The sequence below is a fragment of the Pinus tabuliformis genome, chromosome 4_2, assembly GCF_031772625.1.
Source record: "Pinus tabuliformis cultivar Carrire ecotype Pingquan chromosome 4_2, CPIR1, whole genome shotgun sequence".
Lineage (NCBI taxonomy): Eukaryota > Viridiplantae > Streptophyta > Pinopsida > Pinales > Pinaceae > Pinus > Pinus tabuliformis.
Window position 1 is genome coordinate 77,534,266 of NC_142304.1, and position 26,593 is coordinate 77,560,858.

Here is a 26,593-nt window from a genome sequence, read left to right on the forward strand (position 1 = left end):
GTCAAAAACACCCTAAAAATGACCTCTCTACCCCTATTTTGACACACAGTAAGTAGTCTTTGGAGATTGAGGTTTTGGAGGGGAAAATGGGCACCAAATTCAGAAATTCCACATGGGTTGGAAAGTAGACAGGCAAGGATTTCCAACAAGCACACTTGGGCTTAATTTGGACTTCATAAAGTGCCTCAAAATCAGCATTAAAGTGGCACAAAGCATATAGAAATTGGCACAGCGCACAAAGGTTTTTTGCCCAATTTTTCACCTTCCAGCTCAGAAATTCGGCCAGTTTGTCTAGTTTTGCTTTGTGATGTTATTTTTTACCTATATTGATGTAATTGGATGAAAATGATGTAATTTTGGCACTTAGTTACTTGTTCTAGAGGATTCATTCTCTAAAAAGTGAAAATTTAATGAATGAATCAGTTTCCTACCTTATAGAGGCAAGTTGTTTTGATTGCCTAGATTGTAGTGCTTTGTTTAGAATTGGTTGAAACAACTCCTAGAATGATGAGCTCGACCCCTAGAGGCAAGGGAATGGGTTGAGATAGTCTATATCATGTTATTTATAAGTCATTTTCAGGGTTGTACTCTTGGGAAAAGTTTGACACTCTATTGTACATTCATTTCTGCATTTTTGGCAACGGAAAGACCAGGGTTTTGCAGCACTATTTGGGATCCATGTGGCTTTATGTTTTGATGGTGTGCTTCTTTGAGTAATTGTAAGTTTATCTAGTGTTATGTGTATCATTTTCAAACTTCTTCTTCTGAATTTGAACAAATGAGTGATTAAGGTAGAATCCATAATTGTTATGCTCTGTCTTTGAATTTGTTTAAATTTTCATGTTTTCATCCATTTAAGGAGAATTCTTGAGACTCTATTGCTCTCCTTAGCTCCTCACCAGTCTGATCTATCCACATCACTCACTTTAAAGCATCAAAACGATTGCCTTCCTTTCCCCAATCGGAACTCTGCAGAAACTATGCCTCATCCCTAAGCCCAATTTGCCTTTCCCATTTTTTCAACAAAACCCTAAAAAACTCAAATCAAATCCTTTGCACTTAATACCTAGCCTAAAATCAGTTGCTAAATCAGTCATCTCTAGCCCCATTGAGTATCTTTCGCTTAGATTGACCTGGAGAGAGCCCTCTCCTGTCCTCGTAGGGCTAGATACAAGGTTGAGCGTGGTTTGATGTGGACCTAGAACCTTGTCTTTTCAGCTTGAGGAAAATCTAGGCTCTAACATAGTGGCGACCGTACCGGGGGAGAAAATGGTTTGCTTGTTGATGTCATTGGTTTTCTAAGCTACAAACAGAGCCTGAAGTTATGCCAGGTAGCCTTCGAAATGCTTTTGCTTTGCATTAGCGCAAGTAGATAAACGTTGCTTCAGTCAATCTCCAGTCTAGCTTGTAATCGTGACACTTGACCTGTAAATCGCCCCAGTACATTTGAGAATTCTAAGATTTGGATGATAAGTTTAGAATCTGAAAGGCTGAATAAGTTGTTTATGTTCCTTTGATTTCTTGAAAAAAACACGCTGGCTTCAAAGAGATATACCAGAGCTAATCCAGATCCAAATCCTCCCCCTTTCTACGAGAATCCTAATCTGATTTCAAGAATTGTTCGCCAAGAGAGCTCTGTCACTCCCGTGTTTAAATCTCGTTCATGTCCTACAATTTTTAAGTATTTTGAAGAGATTTATTTTGATGAAAAGTTTGAATTATCATTCTTTGAAACCAAATCCGGAAGTGCTCTTGGTTCTATAGTCCCAAATCCTGACTTTGTTGCAACTCTTGAAGTTGAAAGAAACAATAAATCAATTGAGAATTTTATCTTAAAACACCTCCAAAGAGAAATTCACGCTTCAAATATCGCTGATTTCCTAGAAGCCGCATCTGCATCCCTCAGATCTTCCGTAACGGCATCCGCTTTGAAAATCCCTACTGAACCTCCCTTCATTCCCACGCTTCCCCCGCAGCCTAATATTGCTGATCAAAATTCTGCTGTAAATTCACCTCCATCTACTCCTTCTACATCTAAAATTTCTTCACCTCCGCATACACCTCCTCATACACCTCACACATCAGCTACTCCCACTCCTCCAACATCCCCCAGACCAAATCCACCAAGAGTAATGGCTGCTTGGTTTGCACCTCTTGCGTAGCCTCAAGTTTTGAATGACATGCCAGCAGATTATCAGAGAAAAATTCCTTTGTTTGATGGCACGCCTCAGGGTATCACAACTCAACAACATGTGGACAAAATGACAGATTTCTTCGATCTCCATGAGATCGATGTAGAAAATGTGACCATGAGGTTATTCGTGCAGACTTTCGGTGGCGAGGTAAGAAAATGGTTCAGAGCTTTGCCGGCCAGAAGTATTCCTACATTAGAAGAGCTTAAAAGACAGTTTTTGGAATGCTGGGAAGTAAAGAAAGATCCTCTGCAAATCACTTCTGAATATACCAAGATCAAGCGAAATGCTGGTGAGTCCGTTCAAGACTATTATATCAGATTCAATGCAGTTTATAATGCAATTCCAAATGATTTAAATCCAACTAGAAGATCAGCTTTGCTTAAGTTCCCGGATGGTTTTGATCTGGACATGGCTTATCAGTTAAGGGAGAGAGATCCAGCTACCTTAGAAGAAATGCAGAAAATTGCCGTTAGTGTTGAGGAAAATTTGAATGACAAGCGATCTAGATTGAAAGCAGAGAAGAAAGTCTCAATAAAAGAAGAAGCCTCTACCTCAGGTCAAGTGCTCCGCAAGGTAGAAAAAGATGATTGAAAGATTGACACTTGATAAGCCTGAACCGCAGATTCGGAATCCCAATTTCCGTGGCCAGCAGCAACCACAATTTAGGATCAAACAGCGTGAGCAGCGAGCACAAGAAACGACATCACAACAGCAGCAAGTAAAGACACCTCTTCAGCAAAATTTTGTTGGCCCCGAATCTGATGATGAAGACCATGTAATAGGAGAAGAAAATCACTTCTTTACTCCTGATGATATGCCCACAATTATCACTGAAGATGATGAGTATGCAGAAAGTTTAGCTATACAACATGATGCAGATTTTATCTTGTCGAATGACACATCTCTTGAAGAGGAGTCGGATGAGTATCAAAGAGGGTATATGCATGCCTTGTCCACCCAACAGCATCAATATTCATTAAGAAACAGAAATGTACCCATCAATCCAATCCAAAAGAGAAAGCAAGGTCCAGCATTTAAGAATGAGGCACCGGTTGCACCAAATAAAGCAAAGAAGTTGTTGATCCTATGCCTAACAAATATCCATCAGCAAATGAATGAGTCAATCAGCCAATTGTATCAAAAAGATAAAGTTGAGAAGTTTTGAAGAGAGAAGGACAAGAACATGGAAATACCATTCAACAATCATAAAAAGATGATGGACATCAAGCAGAAAAAACAGAGGAAAAAGAGTTTCAGCACTTAGAAGAAGAGGAAGGTGGCATGTGGACCATGGATTTCGATGGCACAGTGGGAAATGATGGTGCTGGAATTGGAATTTGGGTACGCAGTCCTTTTTCTGCTCCAAACAAAGTGCTGAGTAATGTGCGGGTATGTTCTTACAAACTTGCTTTTGATTGCTCAAACAATGAAGTTGAGTATGAGGCTTTGATTGCTGGCCTAAAGATCCTAAGAAAGCTGAATGCTAAGAGGATTGTTGTATATGGCGAGTTCGAATTGGTGATTAAGCAAGTTAAAGGCGAATATCAAGCAAAACATCCTCGGATGCGGGCATACCAGAATGCTGTTCTAGACATTTTGAAGCTATTTTCAGATTACACCTTGACGTGTGTGCCTCATATTCAAAATAGTATTGTTGATGCACTTGCTAAAGCAGCAAGTAATTTGAAGATTTCTATGAACTCAAGCAATAAATTTGAAATCCACGTGAAGCATCATCCGACTGTCTCGGACAATCAGAGATATTGGCAAGTTTTTCAAGATGATGAGGAGATTAATGATTTTCTGCAAAACAAAGGTAAATTCAAAGATACCTCAATTGATGTACAACATGATGACAGAAAAGATGATGTGAAGATCAATCAAATGGAAGTGTTGCAGGTCAGGGATAACGTGATTCCTAAAGGCTTGATACCTTTAGAAGAATTATTTGATCACGATGACGTAGCCCGCAAACCAACATTGCAGCCAACAGAGAAGGGAGTCGAAGACGCAAATATTGGAATTGTTGAAAATCCAAAGATGGTAAAGCTGTCCAAAACATTGCCACCAAAGGCAAAGGCAAAATATATCAGTTTGTTGTCATATTTTGCTGATGTGTTTGCTTGGGACTATTCTGATTTGAAGACATATGATACCAATATAATTCAGCACACTATTCCTATTAAGCCTAATAAAAAACCTTTCAGACAAAAGTTAAGAAGGTTTAATCCAAAATTGCTGCCATCAATTGAGATGGAGATAAATAGGTTGTACAAATCAGGAATCATTGTTCCCATCCGTTTTTCTGATTGGATATCTAATTTGGTGCCCGTGCGAAAGAAGACCGGTGAGATTCGTTTGTGCATTGATTTTCGAAATCTCAACAAAGTTTCATTGAAAGATAATTATTTGCTGCCAAAAATGGATCACATACTTCAGCGAGTAGTTGGAGCATCTCGCATGTCACTACTCGATGGTTATTTCGGATATAACCAAATTTTAGTCCATGAAGATGACCGAGACAAAACAGCGTTCACCACTCCGTGGGGAACCTTTCATTACGCCAAAATGCCTTTCGGTTTGAAGAATGCGGGTGCCACTTTTCAGCGGGCAATGGACTTGGCTTTCGCAAATGAGAAGGATGTCTTCTTGGTTGTGTACCTTGATGATTTGACCGTGTTTTCCAAATCATATGAAGAACACTTGTATCATTTGAAAATTTTCTTTGAAAAGTGTAGAAAATATGGTGTGTCGCTGAATCCTAAGAAGAGCTTGTTTGCCATGGATGAAGGCAAACTACTTGCGAACATTATCTCAAGGGATGGCATCCGTATTGATCCAACACGTGTGGAAGCGATTCAACAAATTGACCTGCCCCGGAATAGGAAGGAGATTCAATCGTTTACTGGTAAGATGAATTTTCTGCGCCGCTTTGTTCCTAATCTTGCTGAACATCTTAGGGAGATTACAAACATGCTTAAGAAGGAAAGCCAAGTGTCATGGATGGAAGAGGCTGTAAAATCACTGAATTTAGTAAAATTGGCTATTTCTTCAGCTCCGGTTCTAATCAGCTTGGATTATACTCAGGATTTTATATTGTTTTCATTTGCTTCGGAGCATACTATGGCAGCTGTGTTAATGCAGAAAAAAGATGAGCATGAGAGACCCATTTCTTTCTTCAGCCAGACTATAAGAGATGCTGCGTTGAAATACAACATTATTGAGAAGCAAGCCCTTGCACTTGTTAAAGAACTGAAATATTTCCGCGTTTACATTCTGCATTCCCATATTTTAGCTTATGTTCCTAACACTACTGTCAAAGATGTTTTGGTCCAGACAGATCCTGAAGGAAGATGTGGCAAGTGGATAGCAGCTTTGCTGGAGTATGATGTGGAGATAAGGCCCACAAAGCTTGTTAAAGGTCAGGGATTGGCGAAGTTGATGGCTAAATCAAATATACACGTCTTAGACATAGATTTGATCGCTGCTATGTCCGATGAAAATGAGGAAAGTTCTTCACTTCAGGTATCAGAAATGTTTGCTCTTTCTCCATGGTATTCATATATCATATATGTCCTTCAGAATTTGTCTGCGCCTAGAAACAAAGCTAGAACTCTTAAGTTAAAGGCTGCTAAGTTTTGTATCTTGAATTCTGCACTTTATTGGAAAGATCCCAGTGGCGTTTTGTTAAATTGTTTGGTGGAAGAAGAAGCGAAACAAGTCATGGAGGATTTCCATAAAGGAGATTGTGGCGGTCACCTTTTTTGGAAAACAATGGCAAACAAAATTCTAAGGGCTGGATACTATTGGCCGACATTGTTTGCTGATGTGTTCAAGACTATCAAGAGCTGTCATAACTGCCAGATTTTTTAGGGAAAGTAGAAATTACAACCTTTGCTGCTTAGGCCCATTGAAGTGAGTGCCCCTTTTTAGCAGTGGGGGTTGGATTTCATTGGTGAAATTCATCCTTCTTCTTCAAGTCAACATAGATGGATCCTCACGGCGACAGATTAATTCACGAAATGGATTGAAGCAATTCCCACTAGGAAAGCTACGGATGCGGTAATAATTTCATTCCTTGAGAATAATATTTTGTCTCGTTTTGGTTGCCCGAATAAGTTGATCACTGATAACGCAACAACTTTCAAGTCAAAAAGGATGGTTGAGTTTTGCAGTAAATATCACATTACTTTGGGACACTCAACCGCCTATCATCCACAAGGCAATGGATTGGTGGAGTCTTCCAACAAATCTTTGGCTAATATCATTAAAAAGATGCTGGAAATAAACAAGAAAAGTTGGCATAAGAAGCTGGTCCATGCACTTTGGGACTGAGTGAGTCAAAAGAAATCCATTGGTATGTCCCCATTTGAGTTAGTTTATGGAGTTGATACAGTGTTCCCTACCTCTCTTGCAGCTCCGGTAGTCAAACTTCTTCAAGAGGCTGGTAGTGAAGAGGATCCAATGGAGAGAAGACTAAATCAAATGATCCACTTGCAGCAGACACGGGAGGATGTTTTTCAAAACACATTCAAGTTGCAGGAGAGAATTAAAAAGATTTACGACAGGAAAGCAAAGGCGGACACATTTTAGTTGGATGATGTGGTGTTAAAGTGGGATGCTAGGAATGAGAAAAAGGGCAAGCACGGTAAGTTTGAGAATCTCTGGAAAGGTCCTTTTAAGATTGCAACATATCGAGGTCAGAATGCCTTTCTTTTGAAGGAGATGAACATGGAAGATTGTCCAGGAGGGCCGGTCAATGGTTGGCTGCTCAAGCGGTACCTTTTCTGAGTTTTTTCTGCTGTTTACATTGTCATTGTAAATACCATTTTATTTCAGTTTCACTGCAAGTGTGTGCTGTGATCTTTTCTTCAGTCTGGGGTCCGAAGTGAAGGCTATAATTCCGAAGAAAGATTTCAGTTTTGATTCCGGTTTGTCAAGTTAGTTTTTCAGTCATTTTAGTTTTATTATCGAGTTGTTTTGAGTCAAGTTTCAATCAAATAAATTGAGTCAAAATCTTGTATTGTTTGTCGAAATAATGACTCCATAGCCCAATGGACGAAGGCACTGTCTAGCTCTTCTAGAGATCTGCCGTTCTTGGCACCTCCAAGGAGCTACCATCCCCATTGGAGCCAATGTTAGAGTCGGTCTGGTCATCCCTCCGTCAGAGATCAAAACTCTTTTTGCATTTCATGTTTAGGTGTCCCATCTCGCTCGATCAGTTGCATTCTGTTAGGAGCATGCCATAAATCTGTCGGAAGGGCTTTTGTCATTCATCCCCCTCATGCTTTGCACTGCTGGCTCAGGTTTGTTCATCAAAATCAAGTCTTAAAAGTCATTTGCAGTCCTGTTTCAGTTTCTAGGTCATAACAGTCATTTTAGTCATTAGGTCTAGGGTTAGTCAATTTGGTCTTCAACAAGGTCTAATAAAGCCAGCAGGCTAGAGGGAGGTTCTTGATAAGTTGTTATTTCAAAGATTTTTATCGTCATATGGATGGATTATGACTTTTCTTCAAAACTCTGTTTTGAAGACAAGTCGACATTTTGTTTTTTGTAATAATTTTCCAAAATTTTTAGTTCTTGAATTCTTCAGGCGCAGCCATGGTCTCCTTTTCCAAATCCCATGTCAGCTATTCCTGCAAAAAATTCGCCAAGAATTTCTTCATTTCAACCAAAAAATCAAGGAGGAAACAAAAAGGCAGAGTTGTATTAATTTTGCAAAAGTGCCAATTGCAAAACATTACAAAAATGGATTTTGAAGAACCAAAAATCAAATCAATGTCTTTATAAAACTTTTGCCATGAAGATCAATATCATTTTGCATGCCAAAGTCAAAGAAAGGCATTTCAAACTGAATTGGATGAGAAAGTGCGTGTTTTAGGGCGAAATAACTTGCAGCTAGCCGGCGCGGCCACAGAATAGGTGGCGTGGCGCACTGGAAGCGTGCAGCGCACTAGGAGTTTTTGTCCAGTGTTATTCTGAACGAGTGTGGCGCATTGGAAGCACGTGATGCACTGGGCTCTTGGCGCGACACATACAGCCCGCAACCCGAAATTGCCTGAAATTTCGCTAATTTACTCATAAACTTGTGTGGATTTGCCAGGTAGGGTTGCTATTTTGATATTTCATCCAGTTTTGTGATTAGTGATGGTGGTTTATGAATGGCAATGGGTGAACACATATATCAAACCCTCTTTCTATAAACACAAGCAAACTTGCTGCCAGGGTTTTAGGACTCACTGTTTTGCCACCAAAATCATTTCTCCTTCCCATTGTTCCCTTGTCTTCACCAATCCCTAATTCCCTATCACCTAAATTCATTATTCCCTTCTCCTACATGCTCTGTCCCAAATCCTCCAACCTCACTCCTCAAAACCTATACAACAATCCCAAACCCTAAATCCTATTCCCATACATAAATCCCTCAAACCCTCTCCCATATTTCCCTATCAAAATTTTCCCAATAATTCCCATTCCTCGCTATTATTTCCCCTTCCTAACAATCCCTGCTTCATTTGTTTTTTTCCCTTTGCTGGTAGACTTTGCACTCTAAAGAGCAGTTAAATAGTTTTCATATACAGTAGCATCTTTTCTTCAAGGTATTTTGTATAGCAGTCATGGCATCTGAGCATTCATCAGACTATGAAGTGGAAACCCAAAGTGACTCACCCTTGGAAGAACAGGCACCCCGGAGGCCTCATAAAGGTGGCAGACATGTTAGAGAAGAACCAACCACCCTTACAGAATTGCAGGCCTGCCCTCTTGCTATGCAGTGTTTTCAGCATCAGTCATGCTATGAGTTTTGTCAAAAGGTGGCTAGTTTCCAATTTCATCATCAGCTAGCTCGTCTGTTCGTGCTACACTTACATGGAGATCAAGCTACCTTAGCCGGTGTCACCTTGACGCTTACACCAGAATTTGTCTCATTAGCAACCGGTATACCGAACATTGGTGAACCATGGCACAAGAAACAAAAGATTGACCGGCAACATTATGAGCCATACATTAAAACCAGTTTCTTTAGGCAGCTCAAGGGAGTGTTCCCATTCTGATATCTAAAAGATGAATATGCTCCACTAATGTGATTGATTATGAAATATTTCAGCTGTGAGGGATGGTTCTCTCGTCTTTATGCTTATCACATCAGGTTGCTCATGCATTTCACTAGGGTATGGATGATGAACATTCCGTATTTCATTTGCCGGAACATAGAGAGGATGACCACCTTTATACAACATAAAACCCCTCAGTAGCAACTTAACAATGTCTATCATTTTGCTCTTATTAAGATTTTGGTGGTTCATCAGCTTGGAGTACAGGGCATCACTTGGGATGATTTCATCTCTCGTGACTTCTTCAGAGTTTCACGGGGATTATCAGAGGTTAAGCATGAAGGTGGACCTTCTCATCAATATGAGCACCATGAGACCACTAGGGTGCCGGTATACATCACATATCAGAGAGGCACGAAACATTTATTTGCAGCAGTAAAACGAGTGTTATCTCCACCCGGGGTGGAAGGGGCCTCGTTTTTGACATCATCACCATAGGTACAGGACAAAGGCAAGAGGCCAATGCAAGATGAGGGGCCATCAGGTGAACGAGAGACTGACTTCATTCTCCTTCATGATGATGATACAGATACGGGTCCGCAAAGTGCACAACTTAGAGAGATCATACAGGAGCAACAAATAGAGATATAAGCCCTATCCCTTGAATTAGAGAGGGCTAAGTGGACCATGAAATACTTGGAGCAGAGGAACAAACAACTTGAAGATCATTAGGCAATCATGGAGCTACAAAAAATCCACGAGAATCGCCAAGCTGCACAAAGGAGAAGAATTGAGCTCACATCATTGGAGCAAGAGATTAATGAGGATTGGGAGGCCAATCTCGAGAGAGTTAACATGCACTTAGAGAGGCTGTTGAACAAGGCTGACAAAGACCATGCATTGCTGAGACACATGGCTTTCCACTACATGGCACGAAACAAAGTGTGCAAGGCCCGAATCAGGAATTTGAAGGCAAAATTGAGGAAGGCAATAAAGAAGCAAAAGAGGAAAAGGGAGCTTGATCGTCTTTAGATATTGGCTGAAGCCTCTTTAGCCCAGCATAACACTTAATGAAGAAGCTCCAGCCCAAATTGCAAGAAATTTGGGGCATTTTTGGTATTTTTGCAAATTTTTGTACAAAATCAGGGTTTTTCTCCCTATGCGCCGCACCACGTGGCGTGCGCTTATGATAGGAGACTCCAAATGAAAAAAAATTATATTTTTGGATTTTTCATGAAAAAAATGGCCTCTGGTGCATGGCCAAGAAGTTTGGGCAACTTTTGAGTCCTCAGGAGGTCAAAAACACCCTAAAAATGACCTCTCTGCCCCTATTTTGACACACAGGAAGCAGTCTTGGGGGATTGAGGTTTTGGAGGGGAAAATGGGCACCAAATTCAGAAATTCCACTTGGGTTGGAAAGTAGATAGGCAAGGATTTCCAAAAAGCACACTTGGGCTCAATTTGGACTTCAGCAAGTGCCTCAAAATCAGCATCAAAGTGGCATGACAAATACTGAAATTGGCATGACGCACAGAGGTTTTTTGCCCAAATTTTCACCTTCGAGCGCAGAAATTCGGTCAATTTGACTAGTTTTGCTTTGTGATGTTATTTTTGACCTATATTGATGTAATTGTATGAACATGATGTAATTTTGGCACTTAGTTACTTGTTTTGACTGCCTAGATTGTAGTGCTTTGTTTAGAATTGGTTGAATCAACTCCTAGAATGATGAGCTCGACCCCTAGAGGCAAGGGAATGGGTTGAGCTAGTCTATATCATGTAATTTCTAAGTCATTTTCAGGGTTGGACTCTTGGGAAAAGTTTGGCACTCTATTGTACATTCATTTCTGCATTTTTTGGCAAAGGAAAGACCAGGGTTTTGCAGCACTGTTTGGGATCCATGTGGCTTTATGTTTTTATGGTGTGCTTCTCTGAGTAATTGTAAGTTTATCTAGTGTTATGTGTATCATTTTCAAACTTATTCTTCTGAATTTGAACAAATGAGTGATTAAGGTAGAATCCATAACTGTTATGCTCTGCCTTTGAATTTGTTTAAATTTTCATGTTTTCATCTGTTTAAGGAGAATTCTTGAGACTCTCTTGCTCTCCTTAGCTCCTCACCAGTCTGATCTATCCATCTCACTCACTTTAAAGCATCAAAATGATTGCCTTCCTTTCCCCAATCGGAACTCTGCAGAAACTGTGCCTCATCCCCAAGCCCAATTTGCCTTTCCCATTTTTTCAACAAAACCCTAAAAAACTCAAATCAAATCCTTTGCACTTAATACCTAGCCTAAAATCAGTTGCTAAATCAGTCATCTCCAGCCCCATTGAGTATCTTTTGCTGAGATTGACCCGGAGAGAGCCCTCTCCTGTCCTCGTAGGGCTAGCTACGAGGCTGAGCGTGGTTTGATGTGGACCTAGAACCTTCTATTTTCAGCCTGAGGCAAATCTAGGCTCTAACACTCTTGGATATCGTTTTCTACCTTTTCGGATTCAAGAGACTGTTTACGAAAAGGGACCTTTGGATTTTCATTTTTTCCTCTTTTTTAAACTCTCTAAACATGAAAAAGATGTCGAGTTACCCCTCCGTTGGACTCATAAAACTTAAACAACGCAAGACTTGTCACCATTACGAGACCAAGTTTCTCCTTCCTAGGATTCATTAAACTTACTAGGATGGATTCATCCAAATGATGAACTTATAAAACAAACATATGATATCCTCTTCAAGCCTGCAATAAAAAATAATGAGGTACTCGCTAGAAATAGTGGGGAAAATGAAAGTGAACACATCCTATATTTTGTATAAAGGCAACATGTCTCTCTTGAACATGACACTTATCTGTCGCTTGTGTCAGGTTTGGGTTATCCTCACTTCATCACTTGCCTTCCTGGGTTTTGGGAATCCATTTTCCTTTCATCTAATTATACCATATTGTCATCATGACCTCTGATCCTATGTTGAGTCAAATGCTGCCAAACTCCAGAGTCATGTCACCGATATGTTCAAGAGAAGTCCCATTTGCAATTCTTACCACCTATACCTTGTCTAACCTTTCTGCAAAAATCTTGAAACACTCTTACCTACTTTACTATATCTTTTGTTTCATGTTGATGATGTGGGATACATTATGGCCCTCCTTTGATGGATCACTTCATGTCGACTTCATCTCATTATCTAGGAAAATGATCTAGAAACTCCCTTTTAGTAACTTGGATCTTGCATGCCTCAATGACAGGTTCTTCACATTCGACCATAGGTTCACATCATTGTCCTTCGATCGAATGATTCTGCAGGTGTTTGAATTCAACTTCATTGCTCGCACTTGTGGATTGTGTTGTCGTACCTTAAGAGCCATTTTCATTATTGGTGGTTTCTCTCATGCCTATTAATGGTTCGCATCATTGACAGGTAATCAGGAGTTTTTATATCATGTTCGACCCCGACACATCTCTTCAAATGGTAGAGTTACTACATTTATTGGGTTGATACGGAGATGAAGGCCCTGGGTTTCATCTAATAAATCAAGGTTGCGTAGAAATTATGAACTATTCATGATTGTACACATGATTCCCTCTATACGGATGGTTGTGACCATACTGTGGGTCAATATATATGATCCTTTTTATTCAAATGTTTGCATCCATGTCGTGGATCCTTACCGATGATCCCTTTTATTGGATTTTTGCATCCATGCCGTCGATTCATGTATTGTTAGATGGCTATTTAGAGATGAATTTTAGTCATATTTACATTAGAGATGTCAGATATCTATATTGTATCATGTTTGATTTGCAGGTATCCTGGCGATGTTTCTCCGGGTCCTTACCTTGACTTGTAAATAATTTCACCCATCACTCCCTGTTTTGCCTTCATGCTTTAGGGGGCATATGTTACACAATATTTTGTCACACTTCCTGTCTCGTATGCTGAAGCATCAAAATGATGAAAGTTTTTAGTGTAATCACCATGAAACACATAAAGAAACATCCCTAAAGAAGAGAAGAAAAGCTTCCCTGAGAGAATTCCGGAGAAATTTGCCTGAAACCCTAATTTTCAGGATCAACGTGCTCTATATTACTACTGGTCCATGCTAATAGCTTGTTGCAGCATGTTGAACTAGCACTGCCAGTGCAATTTTTGATAGGAAAACTCACATTGAACCTCTTCTGGAAGTTTTTCCTAAAGTGGAGGAGAAGCTTCTCTTACCAGAAGCCTCGAGAACGACAAGCTGTATGTTTTTGAATGAATATATGGTCAAGTTCTCCCATTTTGAGTCCTTGATCCTACCTTTAGGGATATTACCCTCTATATGTGGGCCTTCATCCCTCTTTTATGGATCCCTAACTCCCTCTCCCTTTCTATAAATCAAGTCCCTTTTATCCCCAAATGGTTGGTCTTGTGTCAACCTCGTTAAAAAATGAAACAAGGAACATGAGGATAGTTGTTTTACTGTGTCAACCTTGTTTAAAAATGAAACAGGTCCATGAGGATAGTTCTTGGTCTTGTGTCAACCTTGTTAACAAATGAAACAAGGAACATGGGGATAGTTCTTTTATTGTGTCAACCTCGTTAAAAAATGAAACAGGCCCATGAGAATAGTTCCTTGTATTGTGTCAAGCTCATTAAAAAATGAAACAAGGTCCCCTAGAGTGAATTTCCAAGTCGAGTCTTTGATTAGATCTCATAAAATCCCAGTCGAGTCTTTCACTTGATCTCGTAAATGAACCTTCATTCCATCCACCTGATAGCCACAAGTAGTCTACTTAGGTGAATGTAATGAAGCTTGGGGGGCATGCACCTAGTGGTAAAGTTAAGTTTTCTTGTAGGTTATGTGAAGGGAGTCACCCCATTCACCTTTGTCCCTATCTAGACGAAGCCAAAACGGTGTTGGATAACCATCTTGCTTCACCGCAACGAATTCCATCTGGTTACAAGAGACTCTCCCTTTCATCATGCTGGGGGCATGTAAACCAATCTCAAGCATAGTTTTTAGTTTTAAGCTTGTGTAAAAATGAAATTGAATTCAAGCATAGTTTTTTGTTTCAAGCTTGTGTAAACATGAAATTGAACCCAAGCATAGTTCCCTATGGTTCAAGCTTGTGTAAAAATGAACCCATTTCCATTTTTAATCCTCGTGATTGCCATTCTATCAGCCTTTTCTATCAAATGAACCTTGGTTGTTTCATTCCATCACCACCATCTCTTTGGCTGATCATACGCTTTCACTTGGTTGTTTTACCTTTTTTGAGGAACAGTTGCAATGAGTGGTCTTATTAGCCAGCCTCTTCACATAAATCAACATGTTTTGAGAAGTTCCAACATCACCGGAACCAGTTGCTACCCTAGACACCACTCGTTCCTCAAAATGGAGTCCTCTTTAAGCTCTTTTCAGACTCTCTAAACATGAAAATATTGCCGAGCGCTTTTCCTTTCCAACTCATTAACGGATTGGAAATGATATCTCTCTTGTATTATTTTACGCTTTTTCGAACTTGAGAGATTAACTTATGAAAAAGAGCTTGTGGAGTTTCCTTTTCATCCTTTTTCAAACTCTCTAAACATGAAAAGGACCAAGTTATCTTTGTTATTAAACTCGTTAAAAACATCAAATAGTGATAAACTTGTCCATCTAGACAAGACCGAGTTTCACCTTCGCTAGACTCGTTAAAGCATCAAATAGCAATAGATTCACCTGAAGGGTGAAATTATACGACAAGCACATGTTATCCTCCTCAAACTTGATAAAAATAAAGAGGTACTGGTCAGCAATGCCAATGACTGGGGAAAATGGGAAAAAGGGGAGAACACTTTATGGTAGCAAGTCGCTCTTGAACATGACACTTTCACCTCATCACTGTGACTATGTGGGTTGGGTCATTCAGCTTGATGGTTATCACACCGTTGGTCTATCATACCATCCATTAATTTTTTTGGGTCAATGCTACCAATTCATTTTAGTGTCGCCGACATGTTCAAGAGAAGTCATTCAGTTCAAACTTCATCCTTTGCAATACCGTAAACCTTCATTTTCATGATCGCCATTCCTGAACTTTGTGTCGTCAGTCGATTTTCATCTCCAAAATCATTTACCTCGTTTTGTGTCATTGATGTGGGATACATCAAGGACCTCCTGCGACGAGTCACTTCTTGTCGACATTAACTCATTATCCAAGAAGTTGACTTAGAAACACCCATTCAGTACCTTGAGGCTTGCATGCATCAATGGTAGGTTTCTCGCTTTCGGTGATAGGCATACATCAATGGCCTTCAACCAAAAGAATTTGTATGGTGTTCAACATCAAATCATCCATTCACACCATGTAGAATGTATTGTAGTACCTTGAGGATCATTATCATTATCGGTGATTTCTCTCGCATCTGTTAACAAATTACATCATCGGCTGGTAATCAGATGGTGTCTTCCCATATTTTACTTTAGATCACATATTCACATGGTTAGACTCATACTTGAGTGAACGGTTGAACGAGATTGAAGACCCCAGATCTAGTTTCATCCATCTGGGCTGCGATAGTTTCAGGAGTACTAAATCAAATGTACAATGGCTTTACATTCATGGTCATCCATTCACGGGTCTATATCTGTAGACACCTATATTTGTACATGTAATGAAAGTTTATAAGTTGAGCATGGGTATGCCTTCCCTAAAAAAATTCACGAGAAAAAATCAAATTATCATGATATATGTATTGTAATTGATGCAAGTCACCTTCCACTTGGAAACCTCCTCTCCACATAGTAAAGCATTTCACTCGACATACATATTTACGACTTCATGCTTTAGGGGGAAACTGTTATAGATCCATTTGGGCACATCAACCCCGACTATTATAGACATATTTGGGCACTTCAACCCCAATCTTATATGTCAATAAACTAGGGCTCTTTAACCCTTAAAAGATCATGGTCAACTGATTACATCATTCCCCAAAAGTTCCACCTAAAAAACCATCTAGAATTGGCCTAAATTGGAGCATACTGATTGCTCCACTGTCAGGGTGCGATGCATACTGACTTCTACACTAGACAGATGTGATGCATACTGATAAAGCCTTCTGTAGGGTGTGATGAGAGAGGATGGACAAATGTCCGAGACATTTTTCTAAGTGGATGCTCATGGAATCTTCTAGAAACTTCTCCTATGACACTTGCCTCTCTGAATTCGCCGAGGGATGAATAAGAGATCTAAGAAATCTCCAAGTGGAACCAAATGCAACAAGTGGAATGAAACTAATAAAAAACCCAGAGATGACTCACACCCTTGCACACATCTATAAATGGATCCCTCAGTTGAGAGATTTGGAGGCTGGAATTTTGTAATTTGTAAGGAGGTGCTGATAGTTTGTATCTGAGAAGGAGCATTGTATTGTTGGTGTGATCTTGCTTTTCATGAGGTGAAGAGGGCTTTGATGCTGGATCATGCAACTGGGTTGTAGTTCTCCCTCTTATTTAATAAATTTCTTCGAGTTTTCTTCCATACAATTGTGCTATTATGAATGTTATTATTTGCAAATGTTATTGTATGTTCATTATATTTCTGATTCTGCAATGCTTATGATATAATAGATCAAGTTGCTTTGATGGTTCTTGTTACTTTGTCTCTATAGGTACTCTTCAAGCGGGATAAGTGCGGAGAGGAGTTGCAAGATCTATCAAAGGGGAGAGAGATCAAGCAAGGAGTCTAGCGGAAGATCCAGGTTGGTTCCTTTGCTTCTCTCTTATCTATCATACATAGAAGAAATCAAAAATTGCTTTAAACTGTTTGTTTCTAGGGTAGCTACCAAACCTAGAGGGCTAGTTGATTGAAAAGACACTAGTTTTCCCAGAAACAAAATGGCGACTCCACTGGGGAGCGAATAGATGTTTGTGTGTTGTTGTTTTTTTTTTTTTTTATAAACTATAAATGGAGCCTGAAGTTATCCAGATAGTCTTAGAACTGCTTTTTCTCTGCAATTGCATAGTAGATGAATGTTGCTTCTGTCAATCTCCAGTTTAGTTTATGAAATAAACAATTGACTTACAAGCATTCTAGATGCCCTTTTGGTAGCTCAGTAACCTCTCAAGATCATTCCTCTGTAATTTTCTCTTTACTGTCCATCATAGCTCAGCTTAACTCACTGAAACCAGCTACAAATTTGAACCAAACCCACTTCAGTTGCGCTCCGTAGCCCATCGCACTGTCTATCACTGTCAACCAGTATGCATCACACCTACCAAACATGAAAAGTGTGATTCTTTCCTGTTTCTATGAAGCCCAGGTGCGATGACTGACTGAGGCTATTTCCTTTCTTGAAATTTGGGGTTTTTGTCCTTGTTTTCAATTCTGTTTAGTTGATTTGCTGCTTATGAATAGTGTCTCATTACTAAAGCCTGCTTGTATCACATAGACCAACCTCCATTGATTAGGATTAGTAAATGTCTTATGTATTTTTCCATCATTTACAATCCTTTGTCAAAAAGTTGCTTGAATCGATCTATCATTTTGGTACAAAAAGTGTCGTAACTGTCATTTTGTGTCAAAAAGAGAAGTGTCGTTAAGTCTTCCTTCCATGAATAGTCGATTGAACTTTTTGTCATGTACTTGATTTGATTTTTTGATTATTCAAAGTGGCGAAAGTATTTTGTATTCAAAATTGAAAAGTGTCGTTTAGTCTTCGTTTCTATTTTGGAAAAGAAATTGTCGAAATGTAGCTTTGAATGAAATATTTCAGTTCTTCGCTATACTTAGTTTTCCTTTTTGGCATTTTTCACATTAAGGAGAACGGAAAACAAATACATGCATTTGCATTTGCATTTAGCTTGTGTGCGAAAAATGATTTAAGAAAGTGCATTTAGTGTGTGCTCTTTGCTCTTTGTTTGAAAGAATCATAATTTTCTTTCCCTAGTAGCTAGGATTTTCATTGATCAAAATAAACAACGATTGTTTATCATTGTAGATTGCACTTGTAGGAATTTCAAATCAACATCACGTGGTGAACCATTGAAAGACAAACTTTTAAACAAGATCAACTCTAAAATAAATCTCAATGAACCTAACAATGCTTTGGAACCTAACCCATCACACCTAGAGGTCTAGGCTAGAGACGTGTTCTGGCGTTGTAAAAACTAGTAACTATCGTTTTCATTGAAGGTTCGGTGATTCCTCCTCCTTGATACGACAAGTGCTAGCATGGAATTGTGCTCCCCGTACCGTCACGTATATATTGGGAGACCACAATAGGCTTATATCCTTTATCCATAGGAAGTCGTGTCTGCCACCCTATCGATCGTAATGCATTAAACACAACATTCAGGAAGATTGATTGCGGTACATAAGTCCTTGGTAATTCCTCTTTAATTTATCATCAAGGTGTATATTGCAGTTTTGTGATTGGTTTGGTAATCCCTCTGTCTAGATTTCCAGAGTAGTCACTTTCGTTCCTTTTCGAATCCTTAAAAGAAAAGGTCCATCTGAGCACTTGTCACTTTAGGCTCATTAAACATCAAAGGGGACTAGAGTCATCTTTAGATTTTTCTCGACTCTTAAAAATTGAAAAAGCAAAGTTGTGTCAAAGCGTCATTAAATTTATTTAATTCAGAATAACATCCCTGTTCCTTCGTTGATCTTAGGTTGAGATAATGGAGTCCACTAATCAAGGAATCCATTTTGAGGGGAATCCTAGTCCATTTTCTTCTTGGGGAAATATTGGTGCTCCGTATATGGCCACATTATCCCTTCCGGGAATTACAATTGGTCTGCCAGTATGGCTATTCTCAACCTTTGTCATTCAAAATACCGTGATTCCTCCGCAATCGAATCAACATCCAGTTGGTGCTGAATTTGACCCTTCACCTTCTTCTTCTTTTGTTTCTCCCTCCCCTTCTTCCTCTTCGCATGGTGAAATTAGTGATGCTAGTAACCAAGTGGCTGAGAAGAAGAAGAAAGGGAAGGAGAAGAAGAACAAGAAGCCAGTTCAGCAAGGGGGCAACCATGAATCATCTGGTGAAAATCCTCACATTAAATCTCCTAAATTTCCTTGCATAATTTGTAAAGGAGACCATTTTCATCGAGACTGTACTTGCCTTCCTCGGATCTTGAGAAAATGGTCTCCTTGTTCACATCGTCAGGTGTCATCAACCTCTGGTGATCATGTTGAAAGCACACCGTCAACTAGTGAAATTCATGGACAGAAAGGAAAGGTCAAAGTTTCATGTAGGTTATGTGAAGAGGACCATACCCTTCTCCGTTGTCCTTTTTTGGATGAAGCCAAAAGAGTCTTGCATATTCGTCTTGCTTCACCGTAGCGACTTCCATATGGATATAGGAAACTCTCTCCAATGCCTTTACTAGTTGAAATTCCGACTGATATAACTCAATTGTTAGTCGAAACACTTCTAATTGAAAGTGAATCTTCTGAGTCCATACCGGACCAAAGTCAATAGGTCGAGATGGAAATCGACCCAGTTTTACCTTTAGAAGATCATACCCTTCCCGAAGAAAGTGAGAATGATACAATTCAAATTCTTTTTATCACTTCAGAGTTCGATGAACTTGGGGGCAATCCACCCGTTCCTTCACAACAGGAAGAAATCCCCCAGTTCCCTCTACTCAAGGGGTTAATTCAACCGTTTATTTGGTACCCCCTCCAAGTAGTCTAGTCACTTCCTTCATAGTAAGATCATGCCTTCCTTCTAATCTACCATTCCGGATCATAATACAAGTTTACAAAATGATCGTGTCTAGCACTATCATAGATGAAGGGGCATCAGTGAGTATCCTTTCCTCAACTGCTTGGAAAGCACTTGGTTCACCATCGCTTATGCCTGTCACGCAAAATTTGTCAGGCTTTAACAAAGGGACCAGTCAACCGTTAGGGATCCTTCCTAAGTTACCGATAACTTTGGGATGGAAAACCGTTCACCTGAACGTGATGGTAGTCCCAGGACTGTTAGATTACAATCTACTCCTTGGATAAGACTATGTTTACAACGTGGAAGCTATTGTTTCAACGCTCTTTCAAGTGATGTGTTTCCCATATGAAGGAAAAATTATCACCATTGACCAACTTTCATTTCCCGGCTCAAGCATAACTCCAAGTCAAACATCATCCCTAAATAGTCCTTTTGCATCGAGAGTGTCTCTTCAAACCTTCATTACATCCACCTAATTACCACGAGTAGTCTAGTGAATGTAACGATGCTTAGGGGGCATGCACCCTTGTCTATTTGGCGGATGAACCCAGTTGAAAAGATAGGTTTCCCTGTGGGTTATGTGATTGGTCTAAAACACCATTCACCTTTTTTTATGCTGTGTATGAAGCCAAGGAAGTGTTTTGTCTATTTGGCAGACGAAACCATCCTACCATATGAGTTTCCCTATTGGTTATGTGATTGGTCTGACACACCATTCACCTTTGTCTATTTGGCGGATGAAGCTAAGGAAGCATTTTGTCCACTCCGCGGATGAAACAATCCTACGTAACCACAGTGATTTCCATATGGTTACCGAGGACTCTCATTTTCATCATGTTGGGGGCATGCAACCCTTTTCAATTTCATTTTTTAGCTTCTTAGATTTTTAGCTTTTTAACTCCTTAGGTTAGGTGATTGGTTCGACACACCATTCAGCTTCGTCTATGCTACGGACGAAGCAAAGGAAGTGTTTTGTCTATTCCTCAGACAAAACCATCTTACCTAACCTCAGTAGTTCCTTAGCTTTCTAGTTTTTCTAGCTTTTTAGTTTTGAAAAACCCCAAAGGTTATACGAGTCTTTTGGAAAAAGGAGTACCCTTCTGCTGGGATCAGGTTGTGAAACTTCCTTTGATGCTTTAAAAGGTTCCTTGATAAATATCATTAATGTATGTTCCTGACTTTCAAAAAGACTTTAAGACTTTTAGTTTTGCTTTTTCTAGTTTTTTAGTTTTGTCATTTCTAGCTTGCATTAAAAAAAAAGAAGCTAAAAATTGAGCATATGTTATTGCATGGTTCAAGGTCATTAAAAAATAAACCTACCACTGAGCATATGTTATTACATGGTTCAAGCTCATTAAAAAATAAACCTACCACTGAGCATAGTTCCCCATGGTTCAAGCTTGTTAAAAAATGAACCCACCTTCGGTAAATAACCTTTGTGATTGCCATGCTATCAACCTTTTGAGCTTTTGTTGTGTTCCTGCCATCACCTCCATCCTTTTGGTTGATCATACACTTCCACTTGATTTTTTACCCTTTTGAGGAACAGCTGCAATGAGTGGTCTTGTTAGCCAACCTCTTCACATCACCATGTTTTGAGAAGTTCCAAGCTTACCTGGAACCAGTTGCTACCCTAAACGCCACTCGTTCCTAAAAAATGAGTCTCCTTTAAACTCTTTTCAGGGTCGTTAAATATGAAAATATTGTTGAGCTATTGGCCGTTCCATCTCGTTAAAGTTATTGGAAATGCCATCCCTCCTGTATATTTTAATCTTTTTCGGACCTGAGGGATTATCCCATGAAAAAGTTCGAGCGCTTGTCTTTTTGGCTCGCTAAAGTGATCGAAAATTCATCCCTTTCATATTATTTTATCCTTTTTCGGACTTAAGGGATTATCATATGAAAAAGAACTGCTTGAGTTTCCTTTTCATTCCTTTTTAAACTCTCTAAACATGAAAAGGACCGAGTTGTCTTTGTCGTTAAACTCGTTAAAACAATAGCGACAAACTTGTCCACCTAGACAAGAACGAGTTTCACTGTCGCTAGACTTGCTAAAACATAGTGACAGGTTTGCCCGAAGGGAAAATTATAGAACAAGAATATGTTATCCTCCTCAAGCTTGAAAAAAATAAAGAGGTAGTGGTCAACAATGACTGGGGAAAAAGGGAAGAAAACTTGAAGAATTTTATGGTAGCAGGTCACTCTTGAACATGACACTTTCACTCCATCACCATGATTGAATCGGGTTGGGTTATTCTGTTCACTGGTCATTTCACCATTGGTCTTCCACACCATCCATCTATTGGGGTTAACGCTACCAACCCATCTCAGTGTCACTGATATGTTCAAGAGAAGTCATTCAGTTGAGAGACCACAATCCAGTTAATGCCTCATCCATTGCAATACCTTCAACCTCCATTTTTCATGAACACCATTCCTGAACCTTATGTTGTCAGATCGTTTTCACCTCCAAAAAATCATTTTCTTCGTTTCGTGTTGTAGATGTGGGATACATTAAGGCCCTCTTACGACGGGACACTTCTTGTCGACATCATCTCATTATCCAAGAAGTTGACATAGAAACACCCCTTTTAGTACTTTGAAGCTTGCATGCCTCAATGGAAATTTTCTCACTTCCGGCGATAGGTTGACATCAGTGGCCTTCGACTGAAAGATCTTGTGTGGTGTTTGACATCGAATCATATATTCACACCATGTGAATTGTACTGTAGTACCTTGAGGGTCATTATCATTATCAGTGATTCCTCTCGCGTTTGTTAACAACTCACACTATTGGCTGGTAATCAGGCGATGTCTTTCCATGTTCGACTTCAGAACATTTCTTCACATGGATTGAATTGTACATTGGGCGAAGATTGAATGAGCTTTTAAGACCCCAGATCTAGTTTCATCCATTCGGGCTGCGATATATTTAGGGATATAAAGACATAAAATGTACACAGAAGCTGCACAGATGGTCAGCCGAGCTAGGGATGATGAATCTAAATTTAAAGAAGCACTAGTCTGCATATGCAGATGGCTATCTTTTCTATGTACATGAAATGAATTTATAAAGTTGAGCATGGGCATGCACACCTCAAATAGATCATGAAAATTATATTATGATGATGTATTGTATTGTATCTTATATAGGTCACCTTCCAGTTTTGAAACCTCGGATCCTCATGATAAAGCATTTCACCCGACATCAAAAGATTTACGACTTCATGCTTTAGGGGGAAACTGTTATAGACATATTTGGGCACTTCAACCCCAATCTTATATGTCGATAAACTAGGGCTCTTTAACCCCTAAAAGAGTTGTTTCATACCCTAAAAGATCATGGTCAATTGATTGCATCATTCCCCAAAAATTCCACCTAAAAAACCATCTAGAATTGGCCTAAATTGGACCATATTGATTGCTCCACTGTCAGGGTGCGATGCATATTGACTTCTACACTAGCCATGTGCGATGCATACTGATAAAGCCTTCTGTAGGGTGCGATGAGCGAGGATGGACAAATGTCCGAGACAGTTTGCTAAGTGGATTCTCATGGAATCTTCTAGAAACTTCTCCTATGACACTTGCCTCTATGAATTCACCCAGGGATGAGTAAGAGATCCAAGAAATCTCCAAGTGGAACCAAATGCAACAAGTGGAATGACACTAATAAAAAACCGAGAGATGACTCACACCCTTGCACACATCTATAAATGGATCCCTTAGCTGAGAGATTTGGAGGATGGAATTTTGTAATTTGTAAGGAAGTGCTAATAGTTTGTATCTAAGAAGGAGCATTGTATTGTTGGTGTGATCTTGCTTTTCATGAGGTGAAGAGGGCTTTGATGCTGGGAGGATGATGCTGGATCAGACAACTGGGTTGTAATTCTCCCTCTTATTTAATAAAGTTCTTCGAGTTTTCTTCCATACAATTGTGCTATTGTGAATGTTATTATTTGCAAATGTTATTGTATGTTCATTGTATTTCTAATTCTGCAATGCTTATGATATAATAGATCAATTTTCTTTGACGGTTCCTGTTACTGTGTCTCTACAGGTACTCTTCAAGCGGGATAAGTGCGGAGAGGATTTGCAAGCTTTGTCAAAGGGGAGAGAGATCAAGCAAGGAGTCTAGCGGAAGATCCAGGTTGGTTCCTTTGCTTCTCTCTTATCTATCATGCATAGAAGAAATCACAAATTGCTTTAAACTGTTTGTTTCTAGGGTAGCTACCAAACTTAGAGGGCTAGTCAATCGAAAAGACACTAGTTTTCCTAGAAACACCGACTTACAGATTAGTACTATTAGGGCCCATAAAACCATAATTCAGTTGTTACATGTCCTAATGAAGTCAACCATCAGAATGCTTCCTTCCTAAGAGATTCCATGACTGAAATCATCCAAAAACTGCCTCTAAGAAGTTCAGTGCAGGCAGGCCTTTATTAGGGTGCACTGCAGTGCATCCCAGTACACTGTCAAGGTGCATTGTAGCACACTTGAGCCCTCTTTGGCCTGCATTGGGCGAATTTGAGCGAAATATGCACTGGGGTTTGGAATATTCTTATCCATAGGATGCCTCTAGAAGTTTCCCAAGGCTATCCACTCCTTTGGGCTCGAATTTGGATGAGGAAGGAAGTTAAGGAACATCAATCCCTTTATCCCTTCCTCCATGGAACTAAATCCTAAGTTTGGGAGGGCATTCATTATCACCATTTATGGCATAAATTCCTTCATTCACCTATAAAAAGACCACTCATCTAAGTGATCAGGGGCTGGAAATCATTGAATTATAGGGTTATGCTGTTAGTATGAGACTTGAGTTGGTTTCAAGTATTGTAATGATGTCAAATGTCTTTCTTGTTATGAGGAGAGGATGTGATTGAACTGGAGGAGTGACACTGAATCAAGCAAATTGGGTTGCAACTCTTCCTTTTACTAATAAAATGTTCAAATATTTTTCCATATGTTTGTATTGTTTATTGATGCTTTGATATGTGTATTATGCACTTACTTCCATTTTATGTTTAATCAATAGATCATTATCATATTCTTTGATCGGTTTTTGTCTTCTGTCTATGTGCAGGTACTTTTTAAGCGGATTGAGTATGGAAAGGAGCGATAGAATTGGTCAAGGGAGATAAGGAGTAAGCGGAAGCTTCGGGTAGGATTATTCACTGTCTTATTTAATCTATTGGTTATAGAAAAAGTAGAGAATGCTTTGCACTATTGTTCTAGACTTAGCTACTAGTCTAGGGGTTTAGGCGTTTATCCATGGACACTAAAATTTCCCAAAACAAGAAGGAGTGCTTGAATGGTCTTGGCTTGGAATTGGAAATCCACTACAAAGGAGGCTTCCAACATCAAGGTACCTATGGTTGTATGCTTCCATCATTTCTACTAATAAATACATCTGGTGTTTACTTTCCACAAGTGTATAAATCATTATTCATTTAGCATGATGTTCGTTGATCTATCATGTAGTTTATGTAAGAGTGAACTATGCTATGTATGCTTTTGTCTATCTTGCTTGATCTTCCTTGTAGGTAATCATCTGTGACAATGTAAAGAGGATTGAACCTGGAAGCGATAAGGTCGAAGACAACATCAATGAGCGCTTAACATTAGAGTGAGGTAGGTTATCTATCTCACTTTTCATTTTCCAACATAAACTAGGAAAGCCTATAGTGTTTGTCTAGTTTGTTACTATATCCTCTCATAGGAATATAGAGATCACTTATGTCTATAGAAGGGATTCTCTTCACAACATAATTAATACAAAAATTCTTCTTCCTCCAAACCTACTTAACCTTCTTCCTTCCCTGATGTGGAGAACACATTTCACGTATTGTCCTCTTTCTTGTTGCCATTATTTTCCAACACCTAGAAACTACATGGTTATACAAGCCACAAAAACTACATTGTTTTCTATACAATAAACGTTTTTCATCATTATCAATCTTGTTATAATCAAAATTAACATTAGAATACTAAGAATTTTTATACCTTTCTTGGTTGTCTCTGGTGTAATCATGGTGATGAGATATTTCCTTAGCTATTCCTCTGCAATGCGCACTATCATGGGAAGATTGTGTTGTGTTCCCATCATTCTCTTTCCTTAATGATTTGGGAAATGGGTTGGATTCTTTTCCTAAATAACCCGTTACTTCTTCTTCCTTCAAGCATTATATTCTAGTATACCCCAAACTTGAAATGGGCACCTCAAGGCTTCCAACAGGAATAACATCACATGAAAATGAAACTAGAGAACTATCAACATTGTTTAACTTAGATGTTGATTATGAAGCAAGTGATGATGGCTTCTCCAAGCCTTTGTTGCACTTCATCTTTTCCAAGGCCTATTTTGTGGATTGTAGTTGAAGCTTCAATATTTTCTTCTCCTCTTCTACTTCTTGTAGAAGTGTCCTCAATACAACGTTCTATGCTTGAAGGCTCTCGTTGATATCTTAATTTGAATGATGAGAAGAAGATGAAGAAGAATAATATTCTCTCGAATATGGAGATGGAGAATCATCCTCTGCTCTCTTTTTCTCTTGTTCCTCTTTTTCCATTTTCTCCTTATAATCTGCATACATTATATCTACCATGCTTGCCATCCTGTAGAAGGCCTCATATAGATATTTGTGATTC